The sequence below is a fragment of the Anser brachyrhynchus genome (assembly GCF_964034855.1).
Source record: "Anser brachyrhynchus genome assembly, chromosome: 1".
Taxonomy (NCBI): Eukaryota; Metazoa; Chordata; class Aves; order Anseriformes; family Anatidae; genus Anser; species Anser brachyrhynchus.
Genome location: NC_137694.1, coordinates 159,394,900 through 159,422,484, shown reverse-complemented (window position 1 = coordinate 159,422,484; position 27,585 = coordinate 159,394,900). Strand labels below are relative to the sequence as shown.

The window sequence follows — 27,585 nt, the reverse complement described above, 5'->3', positions numbered from 1 at the left end:
ATGGACTTGGGTTCATCTGCCCTCATTTAAGCATCTGCAAATTGGATGCTTAAATCTGAGCTAGTCAGCTCAGATTTAGTTAGATAGTCAGCTCAGTCAGCCAGATTCTCCTTTCAGACAAATGAGAAAAATATTTACCTCCTAAAGGTGATTCATTCCTAAGGAATATTTAAGGTAGATCCCTTAGATCTCTGAGAAGTGTGTTGTTGTGGTTTAACCCGGCTGGCAGCTAAACACCACACAGCCGTTCGCTCACCCTCCCCCCTCCCTCTCTGGGATGGGGGAGAGAAACGGGAAAGTGAAGCCGGTGAGTTGAGATAAAGACAGTTTATTAAGACAGGAATATAATAATAACAATAATAATAATAGTGATAATGATAATAGTATTAATAATAATAATGTGTAAGAAACAAGTGATGCACAATGCAATTGCTCACCACCCGCTGACCGATGCCCAGCCTATCCCCGAGCAGCCGGCCCCCCACCCCGGCCAGCCACCCCTATATATTGTTTAGCATGACGTCAGATGGTATGGAATACCCCTTTGGCCAGTTTGGGTCAGCTGTCCTGGGTCTGTCCCCTCCCAGCTCCTGCTGCACCCCTAGCCTGCTCTCTGGCAGGACAGAGCGAGAAGCCGAAAAGTCCTTGGCCTGGTGTAAACACTGCTCTGCAACAGTTGAAACATCAGCATATTATCAGCGCTCTTCTCATCCTAATCCAAAACATAGCACCCTTCCAGCTACTAGGAGGAAAAATTAACTCTGTCCTAACTGGAACCAGGACAATTAGTTAGGCATGATTCGCCCTTGGTGAAACCATGTTGACTATCTCTAATCAACCCCTCAGCCTCCATACGTTTCAACACGGTTTCTATCAGGATCTGTTCCATGACCTTTCTGGGGGATGAAGTGAAATTAACTGGTTAATAGTTTCTAGGGTCTCATTTTTTATCCTTCTTTCAAATAGGTGTGATATTTCCTTTTTCTCCAGTCACTGTGGACTTGAGCTGACTGCCATGTTTTCTCAAATATGATGGACAATGGCTTGGCAACTGTGTCTGCTGGTACCATCAGTATCCTGGGATGCACCTCATCACATCCCATGACTTGAGTATGTTCGGATTCCTTGGATGGTCTCTAACGAAGTCTTCTCCCATGATGGGAGAGACTTCATTGACCCAGGTTCTGTCTTGAGGTCTTGGGAGTTTAGAGAAGACTGATCACCAGGGAAAACTGAGGCCAAAAAATTGTTGAGTACATCAGCTTTTTCCATGTCAGTCATTAGATCTCTCGATTTGTCTAGCAGGATTGGAGGGTGTATTCTCTTTGGTTCTCCTTTTCTGATCAACATACCTGTAGAAGTCCTTTTTTGTTATTTTTCACATTCCTCACAAGGTTCAGTTTCAGACTTGCCTTGGCTTTCTTAGTCCCATCCCCTACATGCCAAAGAAGCATTCCTATATTGTTCCCAAGATGTATGTCCCTGCTTCCACTGCCTATGCACTTTCTTCTTGCTCTTCAGTTCTACCAGGAGATGTTTACACAGCCATGCTGATCTCCTGCCTTCCTTGTCCGATATCTTGCACTTAGGAATTGAGAGATCTTGTGCTTGAAATTAAAAAAAAAAATAAAAAAAATCCTCGAACTCCCAATGTTTTTTCTGCTTCAAAGTCCTGGAAGAGAGTTTTCCATGGCACTGTATTCACCAGTTCCTTAAACAGGTGAAAGTTTGCTTTCTTAAAGTTAAAGGTTTTAACTTTGCTCTTTGTCTAGCTCATATCTCTGGAGATCATGAACTGTATTATGGCATCATTGCTGCAACCCAGGCTACCACCTAGACTAATGTCGCTATGAGGTCATCTGTGTTAGTGAGCAACAAGTCCAGTAAAGCTCCTCCTCTGTTTGTAGCATCTATCAACTGGATAAAGAAATTGTCTTCAGTACAATCTAAGAGGCTCCTAGACTGCTTGCTGCTTGCTGTGCTGCTTTTCAAGTAGATGTCAGGGTGGTTGAAGTTCCCCAGCAGGACCAATGCTTGTGAGCATGATACTTCCTGTAGTTGAAAAAAGAACAATTCATCAACATTCTCTCATTGATCAGGTGGCATGTGGCAAACACCTACCACAGTTTCCTTTGTTGGCTTGGCCTCTAATTATCACCCATAAGCTCTCTACATGCTCATTGCTATTTTTCAATGACAGCTCTATGCAGTCAATCCTTTACTTATATAGAGGGCAAATCTATTGCCTCTCCTTTCTTGCCTGACTCTTCTGAATATTTTATAGCCATCTACTGTAGCACTCCAGTTATGTGAGTCATTCCACCATGTTTCTGTCATAACAGTTATGTCATAATTTTCCAGATCCACAATGGCTTCCAGCTGCTCCTGTTTGTTACCCATGCTTTGTTTATTGGTATAGATGCACTTCTGTTGGGCCATTTATCCTGTCACATTTTGGGGGAAAGAAGTCTGAATTCCTTTGTGACATTTCTCAGGTGTTTCCCTGGTTTCCTACAGATCAGCAGTCCCTGAGTCTTTGCTATCACACAGTCTCTATGCCCTGAATCTAATACATCTGTGTATATTCATGACAGTCACAGAATCACAGAATCACAGAATCACAGAATTGTAGGGGTTGGAAGGGACCTCAAGAGATCATTGGGTCCAACCCCCCTGCCAAAGCAGGTTCCCTAGAGTAGGTTGCCCAGGTAGGCGTCCAGCTGGGCTTTGAATACCTCCACAGAAGGAGACTCCACAACCTCCCTGGGCAGCCTGTTCCAGTGCTCCGTCACCCTCACTGTGAAGAAGTTCTTTCACATGTTGGTGCAGAACTTCCTGTGATCCATTTTTTGACCATTGTCCCTTGCCCTATCCCCACAAACCACTGAAATTGGCCAAATCCCACTGTCTCCCACACTTAAGATATTTGTAAACACTGATAAGATCCCCTCTCAGTCTTCTCAAGACTGAACAGACCCAGTATTCTTTATTTAGACAGATTCTTTAATTACATTGCTCTACTGTATTTTAGTAGTTTATATTCAGACAGGCACTGCTTTATGATTATATAGATTTTAAGTATGAAATGCTCTCTTTATGCAAAGTGAGCAAAACTTATCCAGTTGACTAAAGAGATGCTTATAAGTCATCATGGTCAGTGAAATGGATTTTCTGGCCATCTGTGGGAGGAAATTTTAGAGTAATCTTTTATAACAATTTTTTAGTTTTTATTTTTATTTTTTCAAATAGAAGTTTTTTTCTTCAATGGAGACTATCTAGTCAATTGGTACATTTTGAAAAACATTTAAAGAAAAAGAAATTAAGATTACAAGGAAGATGTAGCACCTGCACTATGTAAGCAACTTTTAATTTCTATACTCTGGTGTCACTACCTTCAAACAGCAGTATTAAAAACAGATCAGAAACCTCTCTGAAGTGCTCTTCTGTGAAAGCTGAAGAAAATAGGTTTTCCATATCAAGATCCAGCTCCTTTCACATATGCTAAAGCATGGATGAACTGCAAAAAAATTCATACAGATTACATTAACTAAATTACTTGTATACAGGAGACAAAAAAGTTCTCACAATTGTTCGGTTACAATCAGTAAACCAGGAAGAAAAAAAAAGTATTAATTATTTTTAATTTTTTTCAAAATAGTAAATTTGAAAATAACAAGCATGCTGTTACAGCTAGAGCGCTAAAAAAGGGCAAAATCTAAATGAAAAAAGTCTCATCACAGCTATTAAAGTCAGAATAAGAACATAGCTGTAAATTTTAGGTCTGTAAACTCTTTATCATAAACTAATGTCTGGGATGAAGTTGGATTTGATGATCTTTATGGATCCCTTCCAACTTAGGATGTTCTATGATTCTATGAAGTTCAGCTCCAGGCCAAGACAGTCAGGTTTCTAAAGGATGTAGCACAAAGAAACACAATCCTTGGTGTCTTCACTTTATAAAATGTAGTTTTATTGGGAGTTTCTTTAGATTATAGGTATAGAATTTGTTTTTTGCTCTTCTGTATAGCTTTTCAGGGGATGTAGTTATAGATCTGATTTTGGTAATATGATTCTTTAGTTTGTATTACCAAAACCCATGCAACTATCTCTGGAAGTCTCCAGAATCCATGTTGGCTATGACCAATGACTGCATTGCCTTTCAAGTGCTTTTCAATAACTCCAAGAATAACCTTCTCTATAATTTTATTAGGCACTGAAGCGAGACTGACAAGCCTGTAATTACCAGGGTCTTCTTTCCTGCCCTTCTTGAAAATTGGTACTATGTTTGCCAGCTTCCAGTTCTCTGGGACCTCTAGAGATTCCCAAGACCGTTGAAAAATAATTCAGAGAGGTCTTGCAATGACATTAGCCAGCTCTTTGAGTACCCTGGGGTGAATCCCATCAGGCCTATAGACTTACAAACATACACATTTCGAGCAGCAAATCCTGCATGGGAGTTTATTGCTTCTGCAGTCACAGTCCTCCAGCTCAGGGCTCCAGGGGTCCCATGGCCCATCATAGATGTTGAAGACAGAGGCAAAGAAAGCATTAAATGTCTTTCCTTTGTCTACATCCCTATTTGTGAGGTGACCATCCTCATCAATCAGAAGACCAATGTTATCTCTGGTTCCCCTTTAGCTCTTAATATTTTTTTAAAAGACCTTTTTATTTTCTCCCACAGTACTGGCCAGCTTTAACTGTAATTGAGCTTTGATCATAAGAATTTTCTCCCTACTATAGCAAAAAACATTTCTGTGTATATCTTATACAGCATCTCTGTACATATATCTACATACAAGCACTCAGAGCAATCAGTGGAGATCTAAGGTTCAATTCTATCATTCAGACACAGACATTTAGCCCCATCTGGGATACACTGAGGTGTCCAAGATGTCTGCATGGATCTGACAAATACAGAAGAGAATTTACTGGAGTTGCCAGCAGCCTTCTGGGTTGCAGATGGAGGCCAGATGGGGTATTATATGCATCTCAAATGGTACTTAGTGCCACACATTGGTAACTGAATCCCATCCCAAAAGCAGTTCATTAGGAACTGAAAGGGGTGGCCATCTTTGGAAAGTGTTGAAACAAGTTTCACAAACACAGGTAGTTAAAGTCATTTGGAGTACTCTCAGGTACCCTTCCTGGCTCTTGGATAGTGCTACAGATGAGCACAGGACATACATAGAAATTTTGTCACACAAAATCCCCAACCATATGTCTTATACAGTGAGATACTGTGGGAATAGAAATGTTGTTTTTGCAGTGTTACATTGTATAGAAGGAAGGAATGTGGTATTGAGATATGCTTACAGTGATAAGAAAGCTCAGCAGGTGACCTCCTAAAATGCAGACAACCAGACTCCTTAGAGCAATCAGGTGAAAATCACTATGTTAAGTCAAGCCAGATAAGGGGAGAAAACATTACCATCTCAAAAACAGGCCGGAAACTGAAGGCCAGGCATTGTCTGTGAAGCATCAGATAGATTGTGAACCTGGATTACCCACTCCAGTGGGGAAACAGGGGAGGGTCCTGTCATCAAAAAGTATATAAACTGTGTTTTTGGAACTAGTAGGTGCGCTCTCCTGCTTGTGGGGCGCCCGCCATTGCAATCGCGAATAAATTACTACTTCACTGAGATCCTCGCCTGAGCCTAAGTTATTGGCTACGGAGTGTTTCTCACAGTTGCAATCAACGTCTCTTATTGGCTAATCTCTGGGCAGCAGCAGGTCTCTTTTGGAGCTGGCTGCAACTAGCTCTTATCTGATATGGGGCAGTTTCTGGCCCCTTCTCACAGAAGCCACCCCAGCGGTCACCTGATACCAAAACCTTGGCACATAAACCCAATACAGGACATTAAAGAATGACTGCAGCCCTTACCAACACAGACAGCAGACTAAACAATAATGTTAAATTCCAGCTATGAAATGAAAGGATATGTGTGAAAAAAACAAGCAGAATATAAATAACATGCTGTTTAAAGTTGTCAAGAGTTTATATGCATGCAGGAATGTACTGCCAATATGCTCAGAAACATTGAGTATTCTGTCTGACAAAAATATTGTAAGAGGTACATGTAATGGAAAAAATGTTTTAAAAATCACTTAGAAATCTAAACATGTAGACTGTATAACTAAAGGGATTCAATAAATATATCTTTGTGTTTAAATCTTTTTCTGAGATACAATCATAAACTAAGAGTAACATGTACAACCTCAGTGGAACAATTGCCAAAATTACAATTATTCTTACGTACCTTTTAGCAAAGCATGATTTTCTTCAATACTTTATGTTTTTCCTAGAATAGTATGCATAAATCATAATATTCTGTATTGCCATTAAGAATGAGTGGAATAAATCCATAATTTGGACAAATAAGTGATGTGATGTTTAAGTTCTCTATATTTAGACTTTATAGATTGTAAGACCTAATAGCCTTACTTTATGGCAAAGGCAAAATCTGCTTCATCATTTCTAAGTTACCAACATATGCTTTAAAAACAAATAAAAACATATTTTTTTCATCTCACCTGAACATGATTCAGCAGTATGCCCAGGTAGCCAAGAAGGCCAATGGCATCCTAGCTGTCAGGAATAGTGTAGCCAGCAGCACCAGGGAGGTGATTGTTCTCCCGTACTCTGCTCTGGTGAGGCCATACCTCAATTACTGTGTTCAGTTTTGGGCCCCTCACTACAAGAAGGACGTCGAGGCCCTGGAACGTGTCCTGAGAAGGATTACAAAGCTGGTCAAGGGTGTGTAACACAAGTCCTTGGAAGAACTATGAGTCCTATGAGCTGAGGGAATAGGGACTGTTTAGTCTGGAGAAGAGGAAGCTCAGGGGAGACCTTCTTGCTCTCTCCAACCACCTGAAAGAAAGTTGTGGGGAGCTGGGGTCGGCCTCTTCTGTCAGATAATTAGTGATAGCACTAGAGGGAATGGCCTCAAGTTGTGCCAGGGGAGGTTTAGGTTGGTGATTAGGAGAAATTTCTTCTCAGAAAGAGTAGTCAGGCATAGGAATGGGTTGCCCAGGGAGGTGGTGGAGTCACTGTTCCTGGGGGTGTTTAAGGAAAGGTTGGAAGTGGTACTTAGGGACATGGTTTAGTGGGTGATATTGATGGTAGGGAGATGGTTGGACCAGATGATCTTGGAGGTCTTCTCCAACCTTAATGATTCTATGATACTGTTAGATATATATATTAGAATATATATATATGTATATATATATATCCATAAAATCTAGAGAAAAACTTCTCTGAGACAAGATTCAAAATATGACTTACTTAATATGACTTAATTTAAATTTTTCTCCTTTTCTTTTCTTTTTTTTTTTCATTTGAAATTTTAATATGATGTTGTGAATAAGCAAAGTTTTCAGGCATTTTCCTTGGTAGCTTTGAAAAATTTGTCAAAGATTATTTGTTCTTTCTTGTACCATTAGACTAAAGAATTTGCTTTCCATAATTTGTCCAAATAAAGTGATCCCATGAAAGTGTGTGAGGCTTTACAAAAACATTTAAATTTCTACTGTTTTTCAAAGACTATCTAGTGTTCAAAACTTTGGAGGTCTATATTAAATCCAAGGGAATGACATGAACCTGTGTAAGGGGAGGTTAAGATTGGATATTAGGAAAAGGTTCTTCACTGAGAGGGTGATCAGGCTCTGGAACAGGCTCACGGGAAAGTTGTCAAGGCACCAAGCCTTCAGGAGCTCAGGAAGCATTTGGGCAATTAGTATGTATACATATATATATAGAGAGAGAGAGAGAGAGAGACTTAATCCTGTTAAACCCGTGGGACTTCTCCATAATCTTCTGAGACTTTGGAAGAAATCTTATAATGTCTGTCTTCGGTATCTGTAATATTCATACCATGCCCATACTATACCAATATTCATTCATACCCAGGAATAACATTTTTATAATCAGATGAAATCTGATTTTCTCCCCTTACTTTTGAAACATACCCACTCTTAGATGCAATTTCATATGGGTAAGAATGTCAAAATCTTGCCGTTGGCATTTCACAGTGCTAGTTTTGGATTTTTTATTATTATTCTGTGAATAAAAGAGGAAGAGGATGTGATGGTCTCTATTGCTTGTACAGACTGACAGGCAAGAATTTAAATTTTATTCAAAATCTAAGAACAAGAAATTAAGGTCTGATCCATTATTAGCACTACTTCTACCAAAGATGGAAAATTATGCTAGGATTTAAGGATTTACCAATAGTACAGTTGTGAGAAAGGAACCAAAACCAAGAAAGAAATCACTTTTCCGTTTAAATATTCCATTTTTATAGTATGTATGGCTTGAAAAAGCTAGGTCAGTAATTTGTTCATCCCTATCCCTTCTATTTTCATAGAATTATGGAATGGTTTGTGGGTTGGAAGGGACCAAGGGACCTTAAAGATCATCTAATTCAAACCCTCTTCCATGGGCAGGGACACCTTCCACTACACCAGGTTGCAGTATTTAAGCAAGATCATAATGTAATCATAGCATGGTTTAAATCCTTGGGTGCCTAGCTAAACCTACAGACATGTAATTCTATATTAAAGATTCCAAAATCCCAGTCTTGTTTCTCTGCATGCTCACAGATATTTATTTCTTTTGTAAGATATGTTATTCTCAACAAATTTAGTCTACATCTAAGCTTCCCCAAGAAGCTTGATCTGGAAGGTATTCTGTTGAATACAGCATTCTGTACACAGTGTTTAAACTGTTTTACCTCTTCAAAGGACTGATTTTTCTGCTTCCCGATAGGCATGCTCTGCCTATTGTGTATTTGGGTTTAGTGGGATAGCTAGCTGATTTAGTATGTGTATAAGCATGGTGGGTTTGTGCTTCTTTGCAGGACAGGGGAGAAAATATGATGAAAAAGACTGTGGATCTAAGTAAGGACAGGGAGATCACTCACTAATTACCATCATGGGCAAAACAGACTCAATTTGTGGAAGATTATTTTAATGTATTGCAATTAATAACAGAATAGGATAGTAAGAAATAAAAATAAAAATAACAGCAATTAAAAAAAAAAAAAGCTAAAAACTCCTCCTACCATCCTTCCGTTCTTCCTAGTTTAAACTTCACTCCCAAGTCTTCTACCTCTTCCCCACCCTGAGCAGCAAAGGGGAAATGGGGAATATGGGTTGCAGTCAATCCATAATGCTTCATCTTTGCCCATTCTCCTCACATTCGTCCCCTGCTCCAGTGTGGGTTCCTCCCAGAGGATACAGTCTCTCATGAACTGCTCCATTATCAGTCCCTCCCATGGGATGCAGTTCTTCAAGAACAGTTTCAATGTGGATGCTTTCTACGGGGTCTGTTCAGGAACAGACTGTTCCAGTGTGGGTCCCCCACAGGCCACAGTTCCTGACAGACAACTTGCTCAGGTGTGGGCTCCTCCCCACAGGTTGCTGTTCCTGCCAGGAACCTGCTCCTGCATTGGTTCCTTTCCACAAGCTGCAGATTCCTTGGATACATCCACCTCCCTTGGCATGGGCTCCTCCATGGACTGCATTGTGGATATCTGCTCCAATGTGGTCCTCCATGGGCTTCAGGGGGACAACCTCCTTCACTGTTGTCCTCTCCATAGGCTGCAGAGGAATCTGTTCTGGTGCCTGGAAAACCTTCTCCCACTCCTTCACTGACCATGTTGTCTGCAGAGTTGTTTCTCTTCCTTTTTTTTACTACTCCTCTCTCTCAGAGCTGCTGAACAGCATTTTTAACCCTTCCTTAAATATGTTATCACCAAGGCAGCACCATCATCACTCATTGGCTAAGCTTTGAGCAAGGCAGAACCAGTAGCATCTGACATGGGGGAAGCTTCTGGTCTCTTCTCACAGAAGCCAACCCTGCAGCCCATCCACCCCACACCATTACCAAAAATTTACCACATAAAACCAGTACAGCAAGTGATGATTTATTGAGCCAAAAGGAGTCAGGAAGAAAATACAAGACTGCTACTTTTGGTATGAGTAACTGGAAAACTGCATATAGGCTTCTCTCACTTCACCCAACACTGTTATAAAATCGTGGAGAATTCACTTTCAGTCCTTCTTGCTAAATAAGTGGTAACAAAAGACCTTAAATACTTCACAAAAGATATGAACCTTCTGTGAGTATCGTTGACTGGATGCATCAGACTACCTGCATATCTGTCTGTTATACTTTAAGATAAATATTTTTAATCTGAAAACAGCAATTATTTATATTTGATAGTAAATAACACCAGGAGGAATGTAAGGTGTTTGGCAGGAAGGATTACCCTAAATAGTGCCAGAAATTGCACTGATGTCTTAGAGGTGCCAGAAAAGAAAACCAGGAAGTGGCACCACAAAATGCCAATGATTTGCACTTAGGAGTGAGCTGGGATCTTGCAGAACACCCTTTTCTGCTGTAAAGTGTTGGCACACAGCAAGTCTTCTTTTAGGTGGTCAACAGATCTCCAAACATCAACACACAGAAATTAATAAACTAAACAGAAAAAGGAACCATCCTCTGGCCCTGAGACCGAGTGGTGTGGCATGGCCACCTTTACACAGCACAGCTACAGATATTTTCCAGGCCTCATGTAGGGCATTGGTGGCCACCAAACCTGGTTGTTATATTTTATCTATTTTTATCAGTTCAAAGTCTCTGTTAATAAAAAATAAATAAAAAAATGTACAGCTGGCACTGAAGTTGCATGATAGCTGCTACACCGAAAATCTGTAATGTGACATAAAAATATGTGGGGAGTTTGAGAATTCAAAGCCTTCTAAGATAGTGCTAGAGCGCTAAACAGAGCAGAGGGACAAAAACACTGGAGTCTTGTCTATAACATCTTTTGGGAGTGTTCCTTGGCATCCACTCTCTGCAATTTGTGTTCAGACAAAATTTGAGAGAATGCTGTTTGGCACAACCAAAACTGTACCAGTGATGACACTAAGAATGAAGCAGTCAAAGCAATCACAAGTTAGTGATGAAGAATGTGCTCTGGTCCTGATTTATTTTTTAATATAGTCAGCAAAGATTTATTTAAAATCACAAAAAGAAGCTGGTACGAGCTGCCCTATATCAGCTAGGAGAGTCCTTATGCCAAAGACAATAAAATTGCCAGTCTAGTGGGGATTTCAGGTTAAACCAAATGTTTGTTACTATACATTGGACATAATCAGAGTATGGATTGGATACATGGAGGTGGCTAGTGTAGGTATCAACACCCTGGCCTTTCTTCACAGTGTGTAAGTACACAGTTGTTTCAATACTAATAGGTGCCACAGATCCAAGATATCCCCTCATTCTCATAATGACATCCTCGATCTTGCTTTTTGTCATTATTATTTATTTATTTATTGGTACACTCGGTGCATGAAAGTAGTTTGCTCTGGATCACAGACTTAAATCTACCCTCTATAAATATGGTAAATTTAACACACACAAATTCATGCAGCAACGAAACAGAAGTTTTTGAGGGACTGTAAAATCTATCTAGATTTAAAGTACCTGTAGAGTTAGCTGGATGTTCCCTCCATTACAAACTAAATGGTCAGAAACAAATATATTTTCTCTACAGATTCTAACGTGGTGTTTGCAAAGACAAATCTTTTGAGCTTCCAAAGCTTTTAGCACTGACACAACAAATCCAAAAAGAGCTGATCCACAGCTCTAATACATGTTGATTCATCAGATGCTAAGCTGACAGCTGCAGCAGAAATGGCCTTTGATTTTAGTAGCTCTGTTAGGTTTTTTTGTGCAATGGGATTTCTGCTGACACATAGTAACATTTCTTAGATATGAGTTTTGTACCCCACTTAAAAGTTCATCCCTCTTTTTCAAAGCTGAAAGTACAGATTCTACAGATTCTATGGGCATTCTTTATCACTTTTCAGGTCTTTATTATCAAATGCTTTTCCACCTACAGTAACTGTCCCTGCAATTTGAAAAATTAAGTCTTTGCATTAGTCCAGCTTAAAGTATTGTACAATATTTTTTTCTCCCTGTTTAGTGTTCCCAGAAGAGTTCTCCTTATTAACTTCTTACCTCAGACTTCTCAGAATATCTTGCTCTGTTTGCTGTACCTCATCTTGATTTTCAACATTAGCAAGTAGCACATATTTCAGTGACAGTTTGGCCCAAGTGACTAAAATGGCTTCCTTTTCAGCTCAGCAACAACTGCTGAGTAATCAAATACTTTTGATTTGTTCTTTAGATTTCTCTTATACTTCTTCATAAGTTACAACCGTTGCTTTCCTCTGCCTCAATTCACCGACAGTTTCTCTAGACTAAGGGTCCTCTTCATATTTTCTCCTCCCTGAACTGGAAGGAACCTTAGTTTCCGTTTTCACCTACTTCATTAAGCACATCTAGTGTTTGTATTTTGAGCACTAGCATACAACAGCACAGAATTATAAACAGTTAATTTATTTTGCCAAAGGATAGGAATTGCTCAGGTAAGCCGTAGGAATAAAGACTATGGGGGCAACTAGCACTGCACAAGCAGGTCATCTGTACTGTTGCTTGAGATCACTTGTATTGAATCAAACTGCTAGCATTTTGGAACAAGCTATTTGGCCTTCCACCTTTTCTGATACAGCCTCAAGTAAGATGAAAATCATTCACCATCCAGCACTGTGCCTATCATAAATGAATGCTTAGATACACAATGTCCTAAAAGTCAGAAAAGTCACTTCCATTTAACAAATAATGACATGAGCTGTAACTTTACACAGAAGCAATACACACTGTTTTTCAAAACACCCCTCTATGTCATCTTCTTTGTTCTTTATCATTCCAGACTCCTCATGATTTTGGACCCTGATATGGTCCCATTTCTAATAGCTACCTTTCCTGTCATATGAGAGCAGTGCCCTGTTAAGACTGTGTGGGTATAACAAATCTCTCCCAAGAAAAGCAATTCTCAGCAGCAGAGAAGCTGCAAAGTCACAGCTGCCTTGCTGTTTGATAGCATGAAAGTTTTCCCTTTCTCTAGGAATAATCTCTTATTGGTTCTTAGTTCTCATGAACCACCATTTTTTTGTTGCACAGATCCTGAAAATTTTAGACCTTAGGAGCAATTCAGAATTAATTTGAATCCTGATTTAAATTTACACAACTGCAAAATAATGAAGCCCAAAATATTTGGCTTATGAAAGCAACAGCTGTATTGTACCAAGGTCCAACAATGTTCCTGATTTACACACATTTTATCTCAAAGCTGAAATACAAGTTTATGGATTGGTGGCCCTGCTTGAGCAGAATGGTAGGACCAGATGACTTCCAGAGGTCCCTTCCAACCTCAACTGTTCTGTGATTCTGGGATATACCTGTTTATTCTGGACCTATGTGGCTTGAGTATTAAAAAAGCTGTTTTAAATAAGAGTCAGTGACAAAAAATGTTCTAGAGAACACTAGATGGAAAGAAACTGGGAGCTCTGAACCTTCAAAGAAAAGAAAACTGTAGAAAACAATTTTGGAATTTATGGATTCTCCCCTGATTTTCTGTTTATTGACAATAAATAGTTGGTAAGACAGAATTTTCCTCAAGCTTTTGAGTGTGCTTTCTGACCAACACATGAGCTGCATATTATGTGTCCTCTCTATTGGAAAAGTTTCTGGAAGTGACTGGATTCTTTCAGAATCTATTTTTAAGCTTTATGGGAATTTGAACTTGTATTCATCCAGCTCTAACAGTACCAGGGGGACATCCCACAAGGCTTCTAAAATGTGTCACTTAGCTACAACACACAAAACTGAAGAACAAGATGTTTAAATCAATGCTAGTGTGGAAAAGGAGCAAGAGTTCAAAATGGTAATTGAGCATGGTTGTGTTAAACCATTTATACGAGAGGTAGTTCCTCCAGTTGGTTCCTATTCTCTCTCTCCAGTCAGATTTTACCTAAACTGGAGATAGGTTGCAGTTTAGAGTCATTAAGAGCCAAGAATAATCTGGGATGTGTGCAAATGCAGATAATTGTTATGCCGTTCCTGTGAAGTCTATAAAATAAAACAGTAAAAACTGTAGAACTTTAAATGCCATGACTTTGCCAGAACTTTAAATGGAGCCGAACTTTAAATGGACCCTTTCATTTTGATTCCAAAAAATGTAAGAGTTTCAGATTAAAATATCAAAATATTCTTTGAAATTCAAAGGATTTGTGATTAAAATTCATAGGTTTTAGAAATGTAGGGGTTTTTCCTTATTGTCTGTTTACAAGGTGTGCTGATCACATCAAGATTAATAAAGCAAAGATATTTCTTCAGATCACATCCATGTGTTATTTTAAATTGTAATTTTACCAGTGTTTTACCACTATTTTAACCATACTGTTTGTCCTATACATAGAGATATACCGTTCTTTCTTTACGCATTTTTTTTCACCAGATGATTTCTTTTCATTGTTTCTTCAGAGTTTAAGGAAGACATGACAGTTGCAGCATACTTTTTGTTCATACAAAATACATTCAGATATTCAGACTTTTCAGATAACTGGTTTATATGTAGAAAGAAAAAAGAAAAAAAAAAGCAAGATTTAAGGAAAAAAAAAAGAAAAGAAAAAGGAAAGGGAAAGGAAATGCATACTAAGTAGCCTTGCATCACACATGACATGAGCAGATAAAGAGAATACAGTGAAATGTTCTTCTAAAAGAGATTGAATTATAAGGTTTTTTTTATATTTCTAGTTATTTCTGAGAAAAACTTACTAGAAAGGAAAATTAACAGTAGGGAACAAAGGTTAACAGAACTCAGGCTGTTGTAATAACTATCCAAAAGTTAAAAGTCTGAATAGGAACAAAAATGTGTGGTTAGCCTATTCATGTGGTGGCAAAAATTTGAAAACCGCTGAAATTACTCTGAACCTTTGTGATGACTATTATGTTCTATCAACAAAAGTTACAGAGAAGACTTTTTAAATATTACAAAATATTTCCAAATCATTTATGCTCAGGTTTGAAAAAAATATGTAAGCACTGACAATCACAAAGGAATAAACTGAGATTATAGTGTATAGATCCACACAGCATATGTGCTTCTTCGTTCAGATGCACCACATTTCTAGAAGTCCACCTTTTAAAAATATAGCTACCATTTTGTGAGTAGCACAGATGCAAACTCTTAAAAAGAGGATAGGTCTATACTATATTATATTCATTTGTCTGAGTGTTTGCTTTCCAAACCCAAACTCTTTTTATCTCAGTTCTTAAACATGAGAAAAAGAAGAGGGTGGGTGTCTGGATACTTGCCCTCAGCACAGGCACCTGTTACTTTACAGTTTGAAGAGGACACAGTCAGGTACATTCACGCTCCCCAGCAGAGTCTCCCACTTTCTGATGCCTGTCCCCGTATCATCCCATCACTGACTGGGAAGCAAATCAAATTAGTTTTTATCTGAAAGAGCTTCCAGCAGCATCAAATATGGAAGAAGGGGTGTTTCATGCATGTGAGGACACACTGGCTGTATCTACAGTGGGAGGTAAGAAAAAAGCAAGGGAAGATCCGAAGCTAATCAATCGATTCCTATCCACATTGCTTAACTTTAGATCCCTGTAGACAAGCTTTGCCTTGGAGCAAGCCAGCCCGTAACAGTACCAGGCAGCAAGATAACATTCAGGCAGTTAGGACAGTCATGTGTCCAGCCCCTAACTGCTCTTTATTTAATGATATTTAATACCTCATGGAGAGCAGGTCAGAGAGGCAACCATTTGACTTTCTAACAGTGTAACTGAAGATCAGTCATAAGCAACTTTATTATTTGAGCTGGGCTGTATTACAATGCCTTTCTCTCCCCTTAAAGGCACAGTCCCACAGGAGCTGTTCTTCCTAGGATTAAACCATGTGTTTTTCCATACTTTCAGAGTACAGCCATTTACAAGTGCAGGTTTTGTAGAACTATGTCACTTCAATGAGTTTGTAACTAGTAGCAAAGACCAAAGGACCTATGTCTGAAGATATATATAAAGAAAAATAAGTTGATTCAAATTAGAGGAAGCTGAAGAGCTGGATCCCTAAACTCCTTCCATTAGACCTGGTTAATACTACAGTATAGAATTACTCATACTACAGTATAGAATTACTGTGGCTTTGAAAATTAAAAGTATCAAGATGTAGTTGAAATATACAGCTCTATTTGGTAGAAGGAAAGAAAATGTAGACATAGTCTGTTTTTATAACTTCATCTGTAATTTAAAATAGACAGAGAAGTGCTATGTATATTGGGTTTACACGACAAGGTTTTGGTAATGGGGTGGGGCTGTAGGGGTTGCCTTTGTGAAAACAGACCATGTTGGACATAGCCAGTTTCATATGGCTCAAAAGGGATTCCGTGTTGGCCAAAGCTGAACCAATAACTAATACTGGTGGCACCTCTGTGATAACATATTTAAGAAAGGGTTAAAAATGCTGTACAGAAGCAGCAGGTGGAGAAGAGTGAGAAAGCAGGACAGAAACAACCGTCAAGCCACCAAGATCCATGAAGAAAGAGCAGGAGAAGGACCCCTAGGTGCTAGTGCAGATTTCCTTGTCCATAATGCTTTGTCTGTGCCACTCCTTCATCGTCACCCTCTGATCCCACTCATTCCTTCTCAAACTGATCCTACATGGGCTTCCTACATATGGCAATTCTTCAAGAACTGCTCCAATATGGGTCAATACCACAGTGTGCAGTCCTACAGGAACAGACTTTTCCAGCATGGATCGCCCATGGGCAGCAGCTTCCACAGGGCTTCTTGCTCCACCATGGGCTCCTCTCCAGAGGCTGCAGCTCCGGCCTGGGGCCTGCTCCTGCGGGGGCTCTCCATGGGCCGCAGCCTCCTCCAGGCCACATCCACCTGCTCCACCGGGGGCTCCTCCACGGGCTGCAGCGTGGAGATCTGCTCCGTGTGGGACCCATGGGCTGCAGGGGGACAGCCTGCTCCACCAGGGGCCTCTCCACAGGCTACAGGGGAGCTTCTGCTGTGGTGCCTGGAGCACCTCCTGCCCTCCTTCTGCACTGAAGGAACGGCTGTGTCTGCACGGCTGTTTCTCTCACATTTTCTCATTCCTATCTCCCAGCTGCTGTTGCACAGCATTTTTTCCTTTCTTAAATACACTGTCACAGAGGTGCAACTACCTTGACTTGTTGTCTCAGCCTTGGCCAGCAGCAGGTCCTGTTTGGAACTGTCTGGAACTGTTTCTTATCTCACATGGGGCAGCTTCTGGACTCTTCTCACAGAGGTCACCACTGCAGCACCCCCTGCTACCAAAACTTTGCCACATAAACCCAATACATTGATCTAAGACACTGAATAAGATTTAGAATTTTGCCTTATAAATTCAAATAGAATATTTTTTTTTTGTGCACAACACTGCTTATATTCATGCATTCAGTAAAAAAGAAAATGTAAGTTATTACCCATTATTATAAAGATAAGAGCTTACAAAATTATTTATTTTCCATGAGCTACAACTGAAACTGTAATCATAGTTAATCACTTCACTATAGATTTTAAGGAAGGCTTCAATTTTGCTTACAGTGATGATCTCTTGAACATCAAAGAGGCTATTCTGATATATAAAAGTATTCATAGGCTTAAATGTTTTTAAGATTGAGGACTGAGTCGTATTTTTTTCAATAACAATTTTCCTTTTGTTTCTGTTTTACCATTTGCTTAGTTACAGCTATAAATATGATGTTTTAACTGCAATTTTTTGCTAATCTTTGCTTCTTTGTATTTGCTAGCAGCAAATATATTTTTTTAAAAGGGTTCTAATTTGACAAGAGGTGAGAATTCACAATTTCTTAAAAATATAATGGATTTTAATGCCTGTCCATGGAAAATATGACAGGAAAACAATTCAATTGCACCTCCATCCCAGATGAAAGCTGGGGGAGATGAAAAAATGTCATGCACATTATTAAACAGATTTCATCACTGCAGATTTAATGAAAGATGCACTACACTGAACCCTGGCATTTCATTACTTAAGAAAAAAATAAAAAAATAAAAAAATCTTCCATTAGGGAAATCAACAGGAGTGAGACAACCAATAATGCTGCAGCTTTAAAAAGTCTAGAGGAGTAAAATCATTTTTTTTCACTTAGTTATATGTGCACAATAATGGCTTTTACCAATGTTTTATTAATCTATGTTTGAAAAGAATTCATTTACCAAAGTGATAAGGACATTGATTGTTTTCTGTCAAGAGTAAAACCGTACAAAAATGAGAGAGAAATGCATAGATGAAAAATGGAAAAGACACCTTGGCTAGTACTCATAGAATGTATTGCTAAACAAAATATCATTTTGTTGGCCATGAATCAACTTTCTTGAACAGAAAACTCAGTTAAGGATATCTATGAAAGAAGAACTGGATTTGCTTTTGTTATGCATCTCTTTGTTCTTTTTTCCTGAGGTAATATACAGAAGAAAGAACACCGTTGTTCTATACTCTTAAACAATATTTGGTATGATTTTTCCTATTTTTAATAAAACAAATCAATCTCCAGCTGAAAACTTGAAACTGCTGTGTGCTCAATGCTTTTGCTAGCTGCTTCTGCAGCAAGTATTAGGTAAATCCATAGTAAATCCATAGAAGAAAATTTTTTATGATGTTAGAGAAATCCGTTGATGCCAGATAAATTTCATCACATGGAAACAAAATATAATTAAAATCTTGACACTTAACAGAAACAAAAAGGATATTTCAAGAGCAAGTAAACTATACATATTTGGAGAGAAAACAGCAAAAGATGAAAACATCATTGGTGTAAAACAGCAATGGAGACATTTAACCCCTGCATCTTCTAATGATATATCTAGTCTGAATAGTCTCAAATACAACTAGTGTATCAACCTTACTAAAGGTACAACACAAAAAATAAATAAAGCCAACTAAGAAAGCCAAAATGGTAACAAGACCAAAGAAAAATAGAAGTAAAAAGATTAAATTTTTTTCCAAAGCAGCAACATATGGAACCATATTAGACTCTGCAAGATTTAATTCAGTTGTGATAAAAAAAATAAATAAATCAAGCATTTAAATAGAAATGGTAAGTGAATCATAAATTTTCTGTAATTACTGTTAAATATTAGTGCAAAACAAATTTTGAATTTGTAATTTTATTTGAAATCACCTAGAAAGTTGAGATGTGGAAATCAAGTATGTAGCCTGTAATGGCTGGTATGTAATGTACTGTAATGTATGTAATGGAATTTCAAATCTATTCTTTCTTGCTTTCTCTGCTCACCTTCTGCCTTTCTAGCCTTATTAATCTTGAATTCTGTTTTGCACAATGTATCAGCTCAACTGAAGAGTTGAAAGGTTGCTCCATACGCACTAATTTATAGTCTAGTACTGGATACACTGCCAGGGAAGATGTGTCCTGAAATACATTCATGCTGAGGGCATCACCAAATTCAGCTCTCTAATTTTCACCTTCTTCAAATTTCTGACTAAATTAAGTAATCTGGACTATTATAAAAAAACTAAGTAAGAACACCACCAAAACTTTTCTTAAAATAGAAGACATGTTATTACTCAGATTCCAAGCAATAAGTTCTTGATTGCAATAAACAGTTACAAACCTGAATCCAGTCTTACATAGTTCTTAACTCAGTAGTAGTTAGGCATCTAAGAGATGAAGATGATTTCAAACATGCCTTTAACTTCACAGTTTCATTAGCTAAATTACAATAATTAAAAATAACCCTTCTACCAAAAGGTTGGGAAGAGTGCAGATGAATATCTGTGTTCTTAACTGTGGCTGTGGGTCTTGAACTTTTTGTTTAAAATGAAGATATCTATTTTTTCCACCTTTTATTTTCTTATTTATATCAAAAAGTCCTTCAAGTCATGGGGAAAAAACAAATGAACAAACAAAGAAAACAAACAAAAAAAATCATAAAGCACAGTGAGAACTACAATATTTGCCATTTGCCAGAGCTTTTACATGCTGTTACAAAAAATTTAGTTAACATTAATTGTAACTAGTCCATGACATGCAGACGTTGATTGATGAAATGAATGGTCAGTTCCTGGCTGATGCTAAATGAAGCAGTATGATTCATATATATCTATGTGACTACAGTACTAATGAATCTCAGGTCAAAGACGCATTGCTCCTACATGCTTAACAAATGCATATTGTTAACAGGGCAACCCAGGAATGTAAAGTATGTCTACTTCTACTATCTCTCCATAACAAACAGCCAGGGTGCCTGAAGAGTAGTAAATTGGTCACTTTTCCTGCTCCAACAAATCCCTTTTTAGCAATGATTCTTTAAGATAGCCCACTGAGCTCATTTTCTAGCTGCATCTTTTCCCATTTCCTCTGTTGGACTCTGACCAAAGGAATGGCCAGAATTTTACTGGGAACAGCTCTCCACTTCTGCAGAGATGGACTATGACAGTGCGGTTAACCGAAATACTTACTTTTACTTCAGTAATTTTAAAGCTCAAATCCATTCCTTATAAAAAAAGTAATACCAAGACATACCTACAAAGATCATAAGCACTAGCCTAGAAGATTTCACTTGCTTATTTTCAAGGGTAAGCAGCAATCCTTTTTGCTTATTTCCCCCCTAAGAGTCCTTATTCCCTGATAAAATGACAAAAGTATGAGACATTTCACACTTGCCATCTTTAACAGGAAAATAGATATTGCTGTCTATTTCATATTGTCCTTTTTCGTTTCCACTAGCCTTAACTTTCTTCAAGTTTAGGCACTTGACTACTACTTTCACCCATCAAGTCAGCCTTGACAGAAATATTTCCTGTGGCGCAGGTATTGAAATCACATAATCCAGTTGTTAATTTACCAATATCCTCTTAAAAGTAAAGCTGCTGGTTCCTAATACTTTTAGTAGGAAGCTGTTCCAGGATTTCATTCTTGTCTTCTCATAATTACAATCTTCTAATCTCCACTCTAAATGTATTAAGATGTTTTCAACTTTTTTCCTGAGCCATTGTTTAAGTAGGATTTTCTTCTCCACAGTATGTCTCAGATATACACAGACAGCAGTCTTCTTCTGTCTTCACTAAATAAGATACATTCTTTGACTTACTACTTCATACATGGTTTCTCCATTCTCCTTACAATTATAGAAATCGTTCCCTACATCTTTTCCAATAATTCCTCTTTCCCAAGGCCTCATGCCCATCCTAGTAAAAGTATAGTTGCATCTTGTGCTTTACACTTCCTTGAAAATGTCAGTAGTACATAACTCCATTGGAAATATTTTGCCTAATGTCATCTGTCTTCTACGAATCTTATAACATTGACAACTGGTCTAATTCCTTCTAGATTGTAGTAGATGTGAACTCTTGCCTGCCCTGCAGTCTTGGCTCTCCAAATGAAGGGACTGAAGAATCATTTGAAAAAATATATACTACTAATTTGGACTTTGCAGGTAAACCATTTTATGGCTGTGGAGTCATAGTCTGATGATAAATTAGAATACATTCAGCACATACCTTTGGATGCTTAAATCTGAGCTTTATTTTTTCTGTTTTTCTCTTGACAGCTGTGATCAAGAAATAAACCTGAATCAAGAATTAGATGAATCTCTGGAAAGTCTAATGAGATCTTAGTACATATGAGGAAAATTTTCTGTATAAAGTGTAGCATTGATACCATATGACAATGATAAAGTTGATATGTCTGAATAAGTAAATGCAACTAAGTAAAATCTAATTACAAGGTATTCTGTGTGTTTTCAATGTGTGTTTTCCGGTACTTTACTGGAATGCAAAGCTCTAAACCATAAAAAGTGAAGGAATCAGAGTCTCAGTATTAGTAGTAAAAAATAGAAAATTGTAACTATGTATATTTCATTTAAAAGACAACCTACACTTCCTGAAAAGTTCATTTGGGATCACAGCATTATCTGGGCAAATTAAATCAGTCTTGGCAGTTAATATAGCAAGAGTAACCAACATTATCAGTTCAATTTTAATTGAATTTTTCTGGAATTTCTATGTGGAAATAAAATCTTTACGGGGGGGGGGAAACAACAACAACAACAACAATAAAACATTAAACATAAAAAAATAAGTTTAGAATGCACTTTAAGGTTTTGTTTTCAAATTCCAGTGAACAGAGTGGGAAGTAATTATTTCTGCCTAACTATCTGTCTCCTAAGAATGCAAAATTGGTGACATCAGTTATTCAGTGAATTTCACATTTTTTACCTGTGACAAGATTCACAGTCTTTCCAGAAGCAGCCTTAATGGAGAGAGCAAGAAGCATGTACACTATAATTTTTCACTGCATTATAATAAAGTGAATGTTTTCTAAATGTCACAGTTTAAATTTCATGGGGTGTGAAATCTACTTTTGAAATGAAATTTAAAGCCTTTTTCCAAATAAGAAGTCTAATCTTATAGTCAAAAACACTTCATATTTCCTGACATTATTAACCTTGGAGGGCTGCCTGCAAGATGATAACACTATCTGACATATTAAAACTGACTTTGCTTTTATATAAATTATGTTACAGAATATTTAAAATAGATAAGGTTCCAAGAAAAATATTAATGTGCATATTTAGCAGTATTTTCATTTACTAATAATAAATCTAACTGCCCTTCATTTTAACATGTTAATATTAACACAAATACTAACAGATTACTTCTAAAGAAAACTATTTTTGGACTAATCATAGTGCTTAATGTCAAAAAAGATAACACTTCACAGTAATCTCAAGGAAACTCAACCTTAAATACACTCATTTGTTACTGAATATATAATACACGTTGCATTTTCTGTTGCAAAGAAAAGGAAAACGAAGATTTTTATCATATTCTAAATGGTTGTAATATCTCTCATATTTGTATAACAATCCATAATTAATTTATCCCTTATTGTGACAACTAAAAGCAGGGTGTGGGTTTGTTTTTTTTGTTGTTGTTTTTTGTTTTTTTATAGGCATTTTAAAGGAAAAAACAGAATTGAAAATTTCCACAAGCTTCAACTCCAAGTTTCTGAAGCCCAGCCTAGGAAAAAAATAATGAGAAACCCCAGATCTTGATAACAATATAAAATTATTTTGCCTTTTCTTCATTTTTTTGCTTTTGGACAACAACCTTGGTTCCATTTCCATTTTAACAGTGCGTTCTGGGAGCAGAACAGTAAGACAGACAGATGTATGAAAATAAAGATTATTGTATATCCTTTTATGTCAGCATAGCATTCTCCCCTGATGCGGAAAAAATGGTAAAGTCTTTGATCCCATGTTATTTAATGTTTTACTTTAGCATTAAGCAGCCATATAATCAAGGATAAGACAACTTGAGAAAATAAGCATGAAATATCAGTTGTGTTCATATATTTTTTAATGGAAAATTGCTGGAAAGTTAATAATAGTTCTCATAGGTATCAATAAAAATTTACTTCCAGTTGCAGAAACCAGACACTTAATTGGAAAAGAAATCTGATGTTTCTGACAGCAGCCTGAAAATTTAGAAAATATGAATTTTATTTCTGAACTCGGCATCCCTTTCTTACTACTCATATGCCTGTTAATTTGATCGTGATTTCATCTTCAGTGAATTCTACAAAATAGTTGCAAGAATTATCCTTGGCTGAGAGAGTTGTGCTTCACTTGTCCCCTTAGTCTTGTGAATCTTCTGGCTTTTCATTGTTTCTTGTAGGTAATGCATCTACCATGGTTTAGTTGAGGATAAAGCTGCGCCAAAGTCAGTATGTTGGAAACAGCTGATGCACTCAAAAAAAACTGATACCGCTGAATGGACTGTAACTCAGGTGCATCTCTTACCTTGGGTATAGTGGTATCTACTCCCACCAGAAGTTGATAAACCTCAGTAAAATCTTTTTTTCCCTCCCATACTAAGGGCACATGATGGCGCCAGTGACATCCTCATGATAGATCAGGACAGGAAGAACACAGCAGCACAGGGATCCTCAGCAGGGGTTTTCCTGGCTATCCCCAAAATCACACAGGTGAGTACACAATGACCTGCAGGCTGAGTATGAAAAGCAGTGAGTTGCTTGGTCCTGCTTTGCCAGTTATCCTGTAATTTCATGCTTGAGCTTAGTTGCGAAAATTTATTTTCACATATAAATTTTCATATATAAAAATGACAATGTGTAACTGTGTACTTTGACCGCTATTTATATGATGACATTGAATGACAGATTTTAGGTGCTCAAAACAAAACAAAACAAAACAAAAAAAGGTTCAGTGATAGCATAATAGAGATCTCATGCTTTCATGCACCTCATGCTTTCATGTACTGTAGATCTCAGTGAAGCTGAGTGCTGGTTGTCCCTGACTTCACAGAAACTGGCATGTGGTGACATGAGCTGAGCGTGAAGAGGCAAGGAGGAGAAAGTAAAAAGGTCTTTTAACCTTGATCATTGGGGGGGGAAGGGAAGGGGGATCTTCAATATGTAAATATTAAAGTCTCCATGAGTTAGTATTATGATGACAGCATGTAAATTATACTGTTCTTGTTATATATGATACTTTTCTCAAACTTCCCATGTGTTATATGTATGCACACACACATGCATATCTACAAATTCTTTTGAGAACCCCATTATATAACAAGGATGTGAGCTACTGCTGCTTGTGGACATCCATGTGCAATTACCAGCCCTACAAGAGCATGGTGAGACATCTCTGTGACAGTTCCTTATCCTACTTCAGAAATAATAATAATAATAATAAAAGCATACAATAATCTTTCTCAGCTATTTAAATATCACTGTCTTTGATATGAAGTAGGCAAGGAATGTTTACATGATCCCATGTACCAGCTTAAGTTTCTGGTATCTTCAGACATCTATGTCTAGAAGCATTCAAGAACAGGTTCAGCATAACTAGTGTCTTCAAAAAGTTGCATTTATGTATGATACCAGAGACTCTCTTTCTGGGAGAAAGACACATGTCCTGGTTCCAGTTAGGACAGAGTTAATTTTTCCTCATAGTAGCTGGTAGGGTGCTATGTTTTGGATTAGGATGAGAAGAGCGCTGATAACATGCTGATGTTTTAATTGTTGCAGAGCAGTGCTTACACCAGGCCAAGGACTTTTCGGCTTCTCGCTCTGTCCTGCCAGCGAGCAGGCTAGGGGTGCAGCAGGAGCTGGGAGGGGACAGACCCAGGACAGCTGACCCAAACTGGCCAAAGGGGTATTCCATACCATCTGACGTCATGCTAAACAATATATAGGGATGGCTAGCCGGGGTGGGGGGCCGGCTGCTCGGGGATAGGCTGGGCATCGGTCAGCGGGTGGTGAGCAATTGCATTGTGCATCACTTGTTTTCCTACACGTTATTATTATTAATACTATTATTATTATCACTATTATTATTATTATTGTTATTATTATATTCCTGTCTTAATAAACTGTCTTTATCTCAACTCACCGGCTTCACTTTCCTGTTTCTCTCCCCCATCCCAGAGAGGGAGGGGGGAGGGTGAGCGAACGGCTGTGTGGTGTTTAGCTGCCAGCCGGGTTAAACCACAACAACACACTTCTCAGAGATCTAAGGGATCTACCTTAAATATTCCTTAGGAATGAATCACCTTTAGGAGGTAAATATTTTTCTCATTTGTCTGAAAGGAGAATCTGGCTGACTGAGCTGACTATCTAACTAAATCTGAGCTGACTAGCTCAGATTTAAGCATCCAATTTGCAGATGCTTAAATGAGGGCAGATGAACCCAAGTCCATTTGTCTATGGCTTTAATTGGCATTATGAATTGCTGGAACAGAAACACTGAAGAGTGTTACTAAAGAAGCATTATTTTCCTGCCATTAAGAATCTTAGAGACAAATGTGATAACATGCATTAAATAAATACAATACAATATAATACACTACAGTTTATCCAATATCCTCCAAGTTTTCTCCTTTGAATCTAAGATTCAAAGCCTGTTATGTGTGCAGGCACAGGACATCATTTTCAACTGCTAGATAAGGTAATAAAAGACAGCAAGGCATAGGATAACACATTGTATCTAGCTAAATGCTGTAAAACCTGCAGCAAATGTAAAGATGTGATTGTGATAAATGCCAAAAATGTATGTGACATGCCACAGGATATCTGTAAAATACAGTAACCAGAAAAGTTTTGAAGATGTCAGATCAAGGAAAGTACATTCAAATTTTCTTGGAAACTTTTTCAAATTACAGTGCTGTCTCACTGTCATGAATATAAAGCTGTGACTTCCTTTGGTTTTCTATATCACTTCATGCAGATTTTCTACAAAATGTCTGTGAGACATAAATGTTTTCAGAGACCAGTCCCATCACAGAAGCTCCAACTGAGCATTCATACAGAGTAAAAATAAGTATTAATCTGAGCAGCACTGACTTTTATCATATTTATTATCTGTTGTCTTTTCTGCTGCAATCAATAAGGTGAAATGTCTATGCAAATGAAACATTTTCAGTGCTGAGCTGAGACATGTATCTCACAGGAGGTCACTGTACAAGCTTTCAATACAGCCCGAAGCATTTTGCTGTTAAAATGTAAGGCATCTCTTAAACTTATTTTCCAAGACCATGCTGTTGAATAAAGAAGAAGATGAAAGGAACCCATACTTTGCCATAATACAGCAAAGTTGTTGAATTTAATCTCAGGAATGATAAATTATTTCTAACCCTGTGTAAAAATAAAATCTTAATAATTTTTAGGGACCTGGTGGAAGTAAAAAAGGGAAACAAAGAGAGGCAAGCATTGCAAAAGAAGCAGATAAACTAGAGATCAAACCAAAGATTTTTTTAAAAAATCTTCAGAGAGAACTTTCTGCAGAAGAGAGAAAGAAAATATTTCTAGATTTATATTTAATAGGATGTGGCTCCATTTCCTCTTTCATATTATGATGAGTCAGAAAAACAACTTTTTATATCTTCTATGATCAATTTGTGATGAGAGGTCTTGCTTTCATTTAGCATGTTTTGTATTTAAAATCCTACTACTAAAATCATACCATGCTTCTGAATGTATAGGTATTAACATTACAGGTTAAAGCATTTTTCCATGTTCTTTGTTGAACACAAAAGATCCAGCAACACCCCTTAAGTTGCCAAATAACCACACTAAGCTAGATCCTCCAGAGGCTCACTCGGTTCCAATGAATTCTTATTGTATCACTTGAGGATACAATAAGAATATTTCAAGGTGTTTTTTGTTTTGTTTTTATTTCATGTTTTTCCATATAATCTGATCAGTAGTTTGACTGATGAAAACTGTTAGACCTTGTACCAGTGGACTGTTATAGATCTCAGAACAAAATCTTATTACTCAATTAATGTATTTTAAAGTGAGTAAAATAGAAAACAAATTAATTGTTATCCCTTATATTCTGGAACAATGCATTAAACTGTAAAAAAGCTGGAGTGACTTGTATTTTTGAAATCATGTCCTCAGTCAACTAAAATAAAGAATCAATTTTGTACTACCTAGAAGGCTCTACTTCCTGATCATATCAAGCCTGCAGCTCCTATGTTTCACATCTGTTTACACTGAAATAGAGGCATAGTCTTTTGCTGTGTGTTATTGTAAAGCCTGTCAAAATGAGACTATGAGCTCTGCTGCAGTCTCCAAGTGTTCTTGAAATGTATTTCAACATACTGTTGATCATAATCATTAATG

General features: G+C 37.7%; 1 long non-coding RNA gene across 1 annotated transcript; it reads left to right on the top strand.

The window, feature by feature from the left end:
• On the top strand, positions 1–22,692 carry LOC308184634. The gene is made up of 3 exons (XR_013942727.1): positions 1–1,110; positions 21,265–21,370; positions 21,485–22,692. It is a non-coding gene; the product is annotated as an uncharacterized lncRNA (long non-coding RNA).
• The last annotated feature ends 4,893 nt before the right edge of the window (positions 22,693–27,585 follow it).